Raw genomic sequence first — 12,032 nt, 5'->3', positions numbered from 1 at the left:
TATGAAGTAATACAAATGGGAAAATGTTAAGCGTTCCCTGATTGAAAGGAACTAATGGGTCATCATTGGATTTATTTTCTTCCTTTTTTGGTGCATAGTATTTTTTTGATAAAGTGATTATTCTCTAAGCATCTTTCCTCCTCTTTCATACATCAGTTTCATAAAAACATTCTGGCCATATTAAATGTTTTCATGCTAATATTTTTATTAAATAATCTCTGCAAACTTATTGTACTCTAAATGTGTGGAAGACCATTGGGCTGAACCACAGAATTGGCAATTTTTACCGACTATTCCCTCACTTTTCAAATGAGAGAACTTAATTTTATATGCTTTTAAAAAATCATTCTCCTTTAATATTTGTCTCTTTACTTCTTTCTGATGCACATTGACAGCTGTCATCATTTTTTATTTTATTTATTTATTTTTTTGTTTGAGAGAGAGAGCATGTGCAGAAGCAGGGGAAAGGGATAGAGGGACAGAGAGAGAGAGAGAGAGAGAGAGAGAGAATCTTAAGCAGCCTCCATCTGTAACATAGAGCTTGATGTAGGACTTGATCCCACAACCCTGGGATCATGACCTGAGCTGAAATCAAGAGTCAGATGCTCAACTGACTGAGCCACACAGGTGCCTCCCTTTTTTTATTTTAGAGAGATCATTATTTTTTAAAGACTATTTTTAGAGCAGTTTTAGGTTTACAACAATATTGACAGGAAGGTATAGATATGCCCTAAGAACCGCCCCTCATCCCTACACATGCACAACCTCTCCCTCACCATCAACATCACTCACCAGAATGGAACATTCTTTACTGACCGAGAACCCCCACTGTGACATCATAATCATCCAAAGTCTATTGTCTACCTTAGGGCTCACTCTTGGTGTTGTACATTTTGAAGACCTGGACAAACATATAAGGACATGTAGCCACCATTATAATATCATAGAGTATGTTCACACCCCGAAAAATCCTCTGTCCTCAGCCTATTTATCTCTCCAAATGCCCTTCAACAATCCCTGACCCTTTGACTCTCTCCATTTTCTTTGCCTCTCCCAGGCAGTTATACAGCTAGAATCATACAGTGTAGACAGCCCTTTCAGGGTGGGTTCTTTCACTTAGTGACATGCATTTAAGGATACTCCATGTCTTTTCAGAGCTTGATAGCTCATTTCTTTTTACTGGTAAATAATATTCCGTTGTCTGGATGGACCCCAGTTGATTCTTCTTTTCACCTACTGATGGACATCTTGGTTCCTCCCAAGTTTGGGCCATTGTGAACACAGCTGCTATAAACGTTGGTGTGCTGGTTTTTGTGTGGACCTGAGTTTTCAGCTCCTGGGAGTAAGTGCCAAAGAGCATGACTGCTGGATCATAAGGCAAGGGTATGTGTACTTTTATAAGAAACCACCAAAACTCTCTTCCCGCGCGGCTGTGCCTTCTGCTCTCCCGCCAGTGTGTGACGATTCCCGTTACCCCACATCCTCACCAGCATTTGGTGTTGCCAGTGTTCGAGCCTTGGCCATCCTGGTAGGGGGTCAGTGGCATCTCACACCTTGACTGATCTTTTGTCCTCGGAATGTAAACGTCACAAATGCTTCTCATTTTTTCTTCCCCCTTTAGGTGGGACATGATGGTGAGCGGGGGCTGGAGTTGGCTATTTCCCTTCCCCAGGTCAGTCGGGTCCTGCAGATTAAGCTGCGGTTGACCAGCTTCCCCCGAAGGCTGGACGTTTTGGGGAAGAACGGAGGGCTCTAGCGTATTCACAAGAGAACCTCTTCCCCCTTCTCTGCCGGAAGACAGAGACATTTTTCTCCAGTATTTAGTGTGGGAATCTGGTCAAGCTCCTAGAGGTTAAGTCTCACACTATGGTGCCCCCACCCCACACTCAACCGGGTCCCCCTGGAGTTTTTTAGCTCTCAGAGTTGTCCACGCTGAGCCTCCACAAGCTTGTCCATCACAGGTCAAGTTTTCCTCCCTTGCACTGGTTCCCAACACGGCTTCTGCTCCTGGGCGTCTATGCCATTAAGCCAGGACTCCCTGCACTTGTCTCTCTCTCCGGTGTTGGAATCGGTAGTTCGCCCCGTGTGCTCCCGTCTCTTATGAACCAAGAGTTGTGGATTTTTCAGCCCGTTCAACTTTTTACTTACTGTTGGGCCGAAGTAGCAACTTCCTACCTTCTTATACGTGGAACCGGCAACGGGAAGTTTCTAAACGTCATTTTTAATAAATGTTTTAAATGCAGGTACTATAATGATCTATTTTTCTTAACGGTGGCACATTTGGGGCATTTAGTTGTTTGGTTTTTTTTTTTTTTCATCTTTCCACATTAGTAATGTAGATTTTAAAAGGCTGAACCACCTTAGGGTCAATTTCAGCTGATGTTCACGGACCAAAGCTCTCAGTCCGTGGACCAAAGCTCTCAGTCCGTTGACCAAAGTCTCAAACGATACTACGGATTGTTAGGGAGGGTTTCGTTTAAGAGTACAGCAGCAGATTTCTATAGGACATTGCAGAGCACGACTTCCTAAATAACGTCTCTAGAATGTTCTCCGTTCAAAATCTGCCCTCACAGAGCTGCTGCAACTCCACATGCTTTCCCCAACATACTTCGCCACCTTGTCTCCCTCGTCTTTCCCTTCTGAAGGAGGGAGCTCCTGAAAGTGACTGTTTTGTCAAGATGAGCTGCCCCACTAGAATGCTGGTAAACCTTCCATTATAGTAAAGCAAATAACATTTCCATTGAAGCCTTTGTGCCTAAAGCTCTACCTACATCTCAGATTTATCCATAAAGGGAATTTCCAGAAGTAAGCTTGCTTGGTCCAAAGTTATGAATGTAGTTAAAACTTTGCATAGTTGCTGTTATTCGTTCCATTGCGTCCCCATACGTTGATATGTTAAAGCCCCAACCCCCAATGCAAAGCGAGGTCATTAGGGTGGGTCCTAATGTAATCTGACTAGCGTCCTTATAAGAAGAGATTAGGACAAGGGCACCTGGGTGGCTCGGTCGGTTAAGCAGCCGACTTTGGCTCTGGTCGTGATCTCGCGGTTCATGGGTTCAAGCCCCGTCTGACAGCTCAGAGCCTGGAGCCTGTTTCGGATTCTGTGTCTCCCTCTGTCTCTCTGCCTCTCTCCTGCTTGTGCTCTCTCTCTCCCTCTCAAGAATAAATAAATATTAAAAAAAAAATTTTTTAAGTGATTAGGACAAACACCCACAGAGGGGAGACCATGTGAGGACATAGCAAGAAGGCAGCCATTTGCAAACCAAGGAGAGATACATGAGCAGAGCCCCTAGTTCTTAGACTTCCGTCTCCAGGACTGTGAAGAAACCCATTTTCATTGTTTCAAGCACCAAGCCTGTGGTATTTCATGATGGCAGCCGTAGCAATGTAATACATCTTGTTAAAAGCTTTAGACCAACCTATGCCCCCACCAGCAGGGGAACAGCACTCAGCTCTCAGGAAAAGAGTCTGTGCTATGATCATCCCAAAGCAAGTGACCTGTCACCAGGGCAGCAGGACAAGGCACGGCACAGCCACAGGCCCGCAGAGCGGCCACACGGGCTCCCTGCAGGGCCCTTTCCCAGGGTGTGGACGGGCACCATTTGCAGGCTCCGTAGGCTCAGCAGCCGGGGCCATGGCAAGGACACCTTCCAGAAGGGCTGCACGCTGCTCCATGAGGGGCCTCTCCGGAAAGGGTACAGTGGGCGCCGGAGAAGAGAGAGTAACCTTAGCAACCCAAGCTGATTTATGGCCTGGTGTGGCCTTGTATGCGGCTGCTTCCAGCCCAGATAATTCACGGCTGCACGTGCCCTCATCACCCTGCTCTTGGCCAGGCTGCCACAAGGTCACCCGACAAAGCAGAGGGGAAATCCTTTCTGGCTTGTGTGAGGGGCTGCTGGGGGACAGCTTCTGAAGGTGCCGCATGGCCCTGTAAGACAGCCCACATTTTATCTTTAGTGGCCGTGTCCTTAACTCTCTTTGAGACGTTACAGCAGGGCTGACCAGCTCCTGGCTGGGAAATCACAAGGACCCATTCCCTCTCCTCTGGAGGCTTCCTGACGTGTCCCCGCCTCTGCCCCTGCTCCCCGACCACTTGATCCTCCCTAGCTGCCCTCCACACGGGCCTGTCGTGGCATCCCTGCCCCTGACCCCCATCCTTTACAACAAGGCCATTTTTTTTTAATTTTTTAAAATGTTTGTTTATTTTTGAGAGAAAGAGAGAGACAGAGTGCCAGCAGGGGAGGGGCAGAGAAAGAGGAAGACACAGAATCTGAAGCAGGCTCCAGGCTCCGAGCTGTCAGCACAGAGCCCAATGTGGGGCTCGGACCCACAAACCACGAGATCATGGCATGAGTCAGGGTTGGACGCTTAGCCAACTGAGCCACCCAGGCGCCCCAGTACTAACTACCCCATTCTTTAAAGTTGCTTAAAGACGTGTTTCAATCACAAATTAAGGACTTCGAAATGGAAACGTAAAATGGTAAGAATCCCTAGGAGCCCTGAAAACAAATTTAAACCTGAGAGTCTAGGATCTGGTGATAAAAGTAACTGCAGGATTTATTCTTATGAAATATATGCGAACAGTGATTCCTAGTTATTCACCTGAGTTCAAAACACCAGCCCATTAGGCGAGCTTACAAATGGAAGGAGGAAGCCAGGGTTGTCCAGTTCCTATCGCATCACTAGGGAATTCCAGAGAGAACTTCATTTTGAGCTCTACTAATAACAAGAATACAACTTTAAAATCTTTTCGAGAAAGTTAAATATAGCTACAAGCAGCATATCAATTGATAGGTAAATCTTCTCTATTAGAAAATAAGGTGAAGCCATCGAAACGTAGTTTATTAAGCAAAGATAGAATAAAAGAGTACGAATGCGTAAACGTCAGCATAAAATAAGGTGACAGGAGTAAAAACCTATTATAATAGGTCATTTAAATGTTTTTAAATTTTTCACGATGCTGGGAAAATATTTATTGGAAATATTAAGTTTAAAAAACACAATACAGGGGGCTCCTGGGTGGCTCGGTCGGTTGAGTGTCTGACTTCGGCTCAGGTCACGATCTCACGGCTCGTGGGTTCAAGCCCCGCATCGGGCCCTGTGCTGATGGCCCAGAGCCTGGAGCCTGCTTCGGGTTCTGTGTCTCCCTCTCTCTCTGCTCCTCCCCACTCATGCTTTGTATCTCTCTCTGTCTTTCTCAAAAATAAACAAACATCGAAAAAATTTAAAAACACAATCACAATAAATCAACCCCAAAACACGTATATACCTATGCACACTTCATGCATGGGTATGTATAATGTAAGTATGTGCATGCATGCATGTGTGTGCATACACACAAGAGCATCTACAACTATATATTACAATCATACACATGCGTACGCACATATCTACATGTATGTACTTATATACACATATACATTTTTTAAATGCAAAATCTTACCGTAATATCAGTACAAATAAAGTCATGTTAACAATAATTAGCCAAAGTGTGTGTTGTTGCCCTGCCCCCCACCCCCTGTCTCCCCCTCCCAGGCACTCATAAGATAGCTGTTTTCTGCAGTCCTTGCCTAAGGGCGTTCAGATTTTACAGAGTCCTATAGAGGTGTGCAAAACAAAACAAAAAACAACAATTCTGTTGCCAATAGTTACTGGTGGGAAAATCAAACGTTCAGAATCAAGAGACTTTTGTGCCCAATATTTTATTTTACTTTTTTTCATGTTTATTTTATTTTTAAGAGAGAGAGAGATACATGAGGCTGGGAGCGGCAGAGAGAGAGGGAGACACAGTATCCGAAGCGGGCTCCGGGCTCCGAGCTGTCAGCACAGAGCCTGACGCGGCGCTCAAACCCAAGACTGTGAGATCATGACCTGAGCTGAAGTCAGACGCTTAACCGACTGAGCCACCCAGGTGCCGCTGTGCCCAATATTTGAAAAGATAAAGATGAAGCTTACCAAAAAAATTGTAATAGCTTAGTCTTTGAACAAATACTACCCTTTCACCTCATATTTCCTTTATTTCTTCTTTTTTTTAAATGCTTATTTTTATTTTTGAGAGACAGAGACAGAGAGAGAGAGGAGAGAGAGAGAGCACAAGCGGGGAAGGGGAAGAGAGAGGGAGACAGAGGGTCCGAAGTAGGCTCTACACTGACAGCAGCGAGCCCAGTGCGGGGCTCGAACTCACGAGCTGTGAGATCACGACCTGAGCCCAAGTCAGATGCTCAACGGACTGAGCCAACCAGGCGCCCTCCCTTCTTTCTTCTGAACAAATATTACGAGTTCCCTTGTGTTCACATGTACGTTTAATCTATTTTTACATCTGTATCATCAGTTTCTCTTTTCCAAGTGCCTTTGTGGACCTTGTGGACTTCCTTCCTCGTGAACCCTAAAGCAATGACTGCAAAGGGTGGGAGGCACACGCTTGTGCAGGCTTCATACCTAGAGGGGGTCCGTGGGCTCAGAAAGCAGCCCTGGCTTCCCCAGCTTCTGGCTGGTGGCACTTTCCACGTGTTTCTTGCGGCAGGCTTTTGAGAGCACGGCCCACAGTTCTAACCCAACGTGACTGGCCACAGTCTTTGTGTGCCTTGCCCCACACCTGGCTGCCATGCCTTGAGTTGATGCGTGGGGCTCCCCGAGCCCCTGGAAGGAGACATGGTCTCTGCACAGTTGCTTTCAGGGGTGGCCACGACCCACATCCCGCGAGAAGGTGGCATCTCCTGCGGCTCCAGGCAGGCCGTCCCACAAGCTCACGAGGGACCCCGGAGAAGCGCCACTCCCACGTGGGGGCGAGTGCCACGCGCTTCGCCACGAGTCAGGAACCTCTCGGTGTCCCGCAAAGACACGCTCCTCCAATGACCCGGGAACAGTTTATTCCAAGTTCAAGGCGGCCCGACGGAGCCAGAAAGGGAACTCTGGGAAGAGACACAAGCCACGGCTCCTCGAGACGGCTCCAACACTCACCTCTCTGGGGTTTTGGCAAATAATTTAACGACCGTTAGGGCTTCGCTCTCGTAATCTGAGAAGAGGCGATCAGGGGCTGGGTCCTGCGTCTTAAGACCGTTAGGAGAGTCCAGAGAGGAAATGAATACAGATGCACTTCTCTGTGACTGAGACCCACAGGGCCGGCCAAGGGACTTGCTGCTGGACCACTCCCACTGTTGCCCTTTACGCGTCCGTGGGAAACATTCGCAGGCTATTCCACAGTGGCCCGGACAGGGCGTCTCGAAGGTATCCAGTGAATCGGCGACCACTGCCTACTGCATTGGAGATCTGGGACACGTGTCTCGTGTTGGTAAGTTCTCCACATTGCCGCCTACGTTAGTGATTTCTACCCTGAACGGTTTCTAAACTAAAGGTCACAGATACTTTTTCACTCGGCTCTTCCATTCTGTCCCTGATCTAGTTCCAGGCACAGCCTGGCCTTCGGCTCAGCACCTCCTGATTCTGGGAAAGATGTCTTTTCCTCAGTGCGAACCCAACTCAAATAATAAATGACACCAGAGCACAGACAGCGGCAGAACGCTGATTAATGGAATTAGACATCACTTTCCACCCCAGCACTTGGAGGCTTGTGGCAATATGCATAATGACGTGCCACATGCTCCAAGTATCATCAGCACGGCCCGGAAAGATTATTTATTGCCTCCGGGAGGAATTCATCAGCGGGAAGGGCCGGCGTCCTATTGGTGAGCCAGCTTCCCCACTCCCTGGGAAACGATCCTGTGGGGGCTGAGTGGAAAGATGCGTCTTCCCCTTGCTGGCCGGCTTCTCGTCCGTTGCCACACGTCTCTCATTCGGCTGAACATTCACGCAGTAACACAAACGTAATCACACTCCCTGGCTCTGGTCACGTGCGTGATCTTGCTAGGGACTTTCCCCAAACACGCAGCCCGAGAGAGCAATGCAGTGAAATACAAGTATTGGCAAGGTCAAGGGTGTAGGTCCCGGGGTCAGGAGAGCCGCGGGAGACCCCCGTGCTGACGCCCACACGTTTGGTGGCCTAGGAGGCTGTGTCTCAGTGTCCTCACCTGCACAAAGAGCAACGAGCTCCTCGGGTTGTCCTGAGTATCACTGATTAATACCGAGTGTTCCTGATGATGGTGGGTGTCAGGGACGCGGCCCGGAGTCTGGCCGTGGGTGGAGCTCGAATCCCCGTGTTTGCTCCTGGATGCTCAGGAAACCGATCCTTCTAGTTCACAGAATTGTGTGAAAGTCAAGGGAAATATTTCCGGCAAGAAATGCTACTTCGCTTTGTAACCTCCCTCATCATAAAAGAAGATGTGTCCAGGCGGAAGACTTAGGCTTTAAAAAGTTTACTTCTGGGGGTGCCTGGGTGGCTCATTCACTTAAGCATCTGACTTCATCTCCTGTCATGATCATGATCTCACGGTTCATGAGTTCGAGACCCGCATCAGGCTCCCAGTGCATGGCCCGCTTTGGGTCTCTGTCCCCCTCTCTCTCTGCCTCTGTCTCTCTCTCTTTCTCTCTCTCAAAAATGAATAAACATTTTTTCAAAAGTTTTTATAACAGGTTCTGGAAACTCCAAAATATCTGGAATGCAGCCCGGCCGGTGGGGAGCTCATAGTACACCAGAGCACAGAAAGGCATCAACAAATAATTCCTGTATAAAACGGCAAATGTTACGTGAATAAATAAACACGGTGCTACAGAAACTCAGACGAGGGACTGTCTGCCCACCTGGGTTCAGGGAGGGCTTCCTGGAGGAGAGAACAGCTACTTTGAGTCTCAAAGGAAGAAACAGACTCCGAATACTAACACAGTCGGGGGGAGGTGGTGGGGAATCCACATAAAGGGAACAACACACAAGATAGAGGGGCATGGATTTGTGTGCGCGTGTGTGTGCGTGTGTGGGAAGCCACGATTTAATATTCATTCAAGCATAAAGCTTGACGTAGGCCTGCTGCGAGGGACAGGACCAAGCCTGAGACTTCATCCTGAGGGCAAGAGGAGGCCGCTGCCTGATTCTAAGGCAATGTGCGTTTTAGAAAGGTTACCGGGGATGCAGCTTGAGGGGCTCGTTTCTGGGGCAAGAAGAAGAAAAGCTGGAAAACAGTGAACAATCTCTCAGATGGTCTGAGAAGAGCCATGATCTGATCCAAGGTCATGGTGGACAGGAAAGGAGGAAGGGGCTTAGCGAAGGCCAGAGCGGAGTTTGCAAACTGGTTGAAGAGACGGCTGAGAGAGACGAGGCCGATGGCCCGATGGCAGCCGGGCTGCAGAGCCTTGAACGCTGCGGTGCAGAAGAGAGAGAAGGGCAGGTGTGGGGGGAGCCCCGGGGGTGCGGGCAAGGGGCTCCCCTGGTCTTGAAGGGTCTGTGGGACTCCCAGCCCACGCCGTTGGGAGCAGACCAGGCTTCGACCGGCTGCAGTCGCTTTGTGTCTGGTCAGCACGTTGCCAGCCGCGCGGCACGTTCTGGAGAAGCGCAGATGAAAAGCAGCCAGAAGCACATTTTGCAAAGCTCAAAGGGCCATATCAGCTCGTCTGCAAAACTGGGAAGCTTACGATGATACCTGTTGTAGAGTCAGTAAGATCAACGCTACCGCGGCGGGCGCTCTGGATCCCATTCCCCCATTAGCTCCTGGATTCCAAGGGACATCGCCCACACCAAGTCCCAAGGGACAATGCCGGGAGACAAGCTTAGGAAGTACTTAGGAAGTACAGACTCATGCCTCTTCCTTTTCAGACCTACGATGACCTGGGGGAAACATGTAAAGTTAGTTTCTGGGGGGACAGGACTGAGCCTGGTGCTCAGCCCAGCTCTGTGCCAGTTGTGAAGACGTGCCCGCAGCAGCGCCTCCCAGGAGGTACAGGACGTGGGGCTCGGAAACCAATAAGGGACACATGCGGTAAAAAGGACTCAGCCTCCCAGGAGCTAGCACTGAGCCCCTGAGCACTTGCCCAGACCGGCTCTCTGCCTCTGTTTCTCTGCGAATCCACTCCCCTCTCTTGCCTAGATTCTGGGGTTCTTCAAACTCTCGGGCAATCCCAAAACAGGGACCACGCTTCCCAATTCACTAACACCAACATGTTCTGCTTTCAACGCACACTTGTCATTTCAAAAGGTCTAGGGGGGAAGGGAGTCCGGCCATGTGAACTTTCTGCCATCTTGACCTAACCTCCTATGTAATTTGATGGCCCCTGGATTCTGATGTGTTGGCAGGTCTGCGACGTCCCGGAGACAAGGCGTCAACACAGAGGGGGACGAACGGTGGTGATCGCCAAGGCACGCGGGTACTTTGAGGCCCGTCCACCGCGCCGCCCTCCAAAATTTCACTCCCTGCTGACTTTGCGGTGTTAAGGCTTTCGGAAGATGTCACATGAGCCTATTCGGGCAGCACGTAGGCACGACAGAAATAACGCAGACTGCTGAAAAGAAGACTGATCTGCGTGTTGGAACACCTGTGCTTATCTTCATTTTCTTTTTTACTTCTCTTTGATTTTAGTTCTACGACTTTGCCAGGTCTGGAGATTTCGGAAGTTAGTTCAAGTGTGCAAAGTGGTTACCCTTGCTTAACTGTCAATTTCTATACCTTTGCTTGTGTTGTTAGCAACTCATCTCGTCCATGACACCAAAGATGTTTTCCTTTTTTTTTTTTTATTTCTTAATATAATTTATGGTCCAGTTAGCTAACATACAGCGTATACAGTGTGCTCTTGGCTTCGGGAGTAGATTCCCATGATTCATTGCTTACATGCTCATCCCAACAAGTGCCCTCCTCAATGCCCATCACCCATTTTCCCCTCCCCCCAACTCTCCCTTCCCCCATCAACCCTCAGTTTGTTCTCCGTATTTAAGAGTCCCTTATGGTTTTCATCTTAGGGTAAGGATGGGAGTGGTTAACGGAACTGCTAGTAACATCTGTCCTAATTACGATCTTGAGCAATAACACTTATATTTCCTCAAAATTAATATAATTAATAGGCTTCTGCATCCCCAGAAGGAGGTGAACAGGCTTTCCCAATGAAGGAGCTTTCGTGACGATGCAGTAGCCACAGAGGCTGTTAACAGAACTTGCTAGATTTCAAAACTGCTGTTCAACAACATCATGGTGTTGTTCTCGTGGGTGCAGAACCTTCAGGATTCCATGCAAAAGTCAACCACAGCTCAAAACCAGTCTTTGAAGCTGGAAAAGAAATGCCAACTTTCTCTTTTCAAGAGCTGATGAGAAAACAGTATACGGGAAAGAAAGAAAGAGAGAAAGAAAGAAAGAAAGAAAGAAGAGAGAGAAAAAGAAAGAAAGAAAGAGAGAAAGAAAGAAGAAAGAAAGAAAAAAGAGAGAGAGAGAAAAAGAAAGAAAGACAAAGAGAGAAAGAAAGAAAGAAAGAAAGAAAGAAAAAAGAAGAAAGAAAGAAAGAAAGAAAGAAAGAAAGAAAGAAAGAAAGAAAGTTTCGTGTACTTCTATAGATGCATCCTACAGGAAGATTCATCTGAGTTTCAAAGGGCAGCACTAACCATCAATTAACCATAGGGCTGGATGGTCTAGGCCGAAATAGTAGGAGAGGAAAAAAGAAAATGAATGTAGTCAAAATGCTCACCGTGTACGATGGCAAATAAGGAATCACTCTGCGATCTGTAAAGTTACAAGTCACTAAAATTCTCCACAGTCTGGATTGAGTCCCTGGGGGAAGGTGCTGGGCTCCCCGCCCTCGACCCACTTTGTGTCAGCCCCGGCAGGTCCTGCCCAAGTTTGCTCCACCGACTGAAATTCACGTGTTCACCTGAAGTTGGCCTTATGTTTTCTAGTGTTTCTCCAAATTTCAGGCTTTAGACAATCCCCCGGCTTTGCTTTCACTCTGCTCAGATCGGCGCCTCATCTACTTTGACCCTCCTCCTAAATGTTACCACATGCCGAATGCTGTTTGTCTTTCTCCGATCTTGTTTGGGGAATAGGTTTCAGGGAATCTTGTGTGCGGTTGAAAAGCGGAAGAAGGCAGGAAGGAAGGAAGAAGAAAGGAAGGGAGGAGGACAGGAAGGAGGGAGGGAGGAGGGAAGGAAGGGAAGGGAAGGAAGG

At 48.1% G+C, this 12,032-nt stretch overlaps 1 long non-coding RNA gene across 1 annotated transcript in view; it reads left to right on the top strand.

The window, feature by feature from the left end:
* Positions 1 to 6,849: 6,849 nt before the first annotated feature.
* LOC125937711 (uncharacterized) overlaps positions 6,850 to 12,032 on the top strand; it is an 8,863-nt gene continuing 3,680 nt past the window's right edge. Inside the window, exon 1 of the long non-coding RNA XR_007462479.1 lies at positions 6,850 to 7,291. This is a non-coding gene — a long non-coding RNA (uncharacterized LOC125937711). The remainder of the gene's footprint in view (positions 7,292 to 12,032) is intronic.

Source organism: Panthera uncia (assembly GCF_023721935.1).
Source record: "Panthera uncia isolate 11264 chromosome A3 unlocalized genomic scaffold, Puncia_PCG_1.0 HiC_scaffold_12, whole genome shotgun sequence".
Classification (NCBI taxonomy): Eukaryota; Metazoa; Chordata; class Mammalia; order Carnivora; family Felidae; genus Panthera; species Panthera uncia.
Note: the sequence above shows the minus strand (reverse complement) of the source record. Positions and strands in the feature narration are given on the sequence as shown.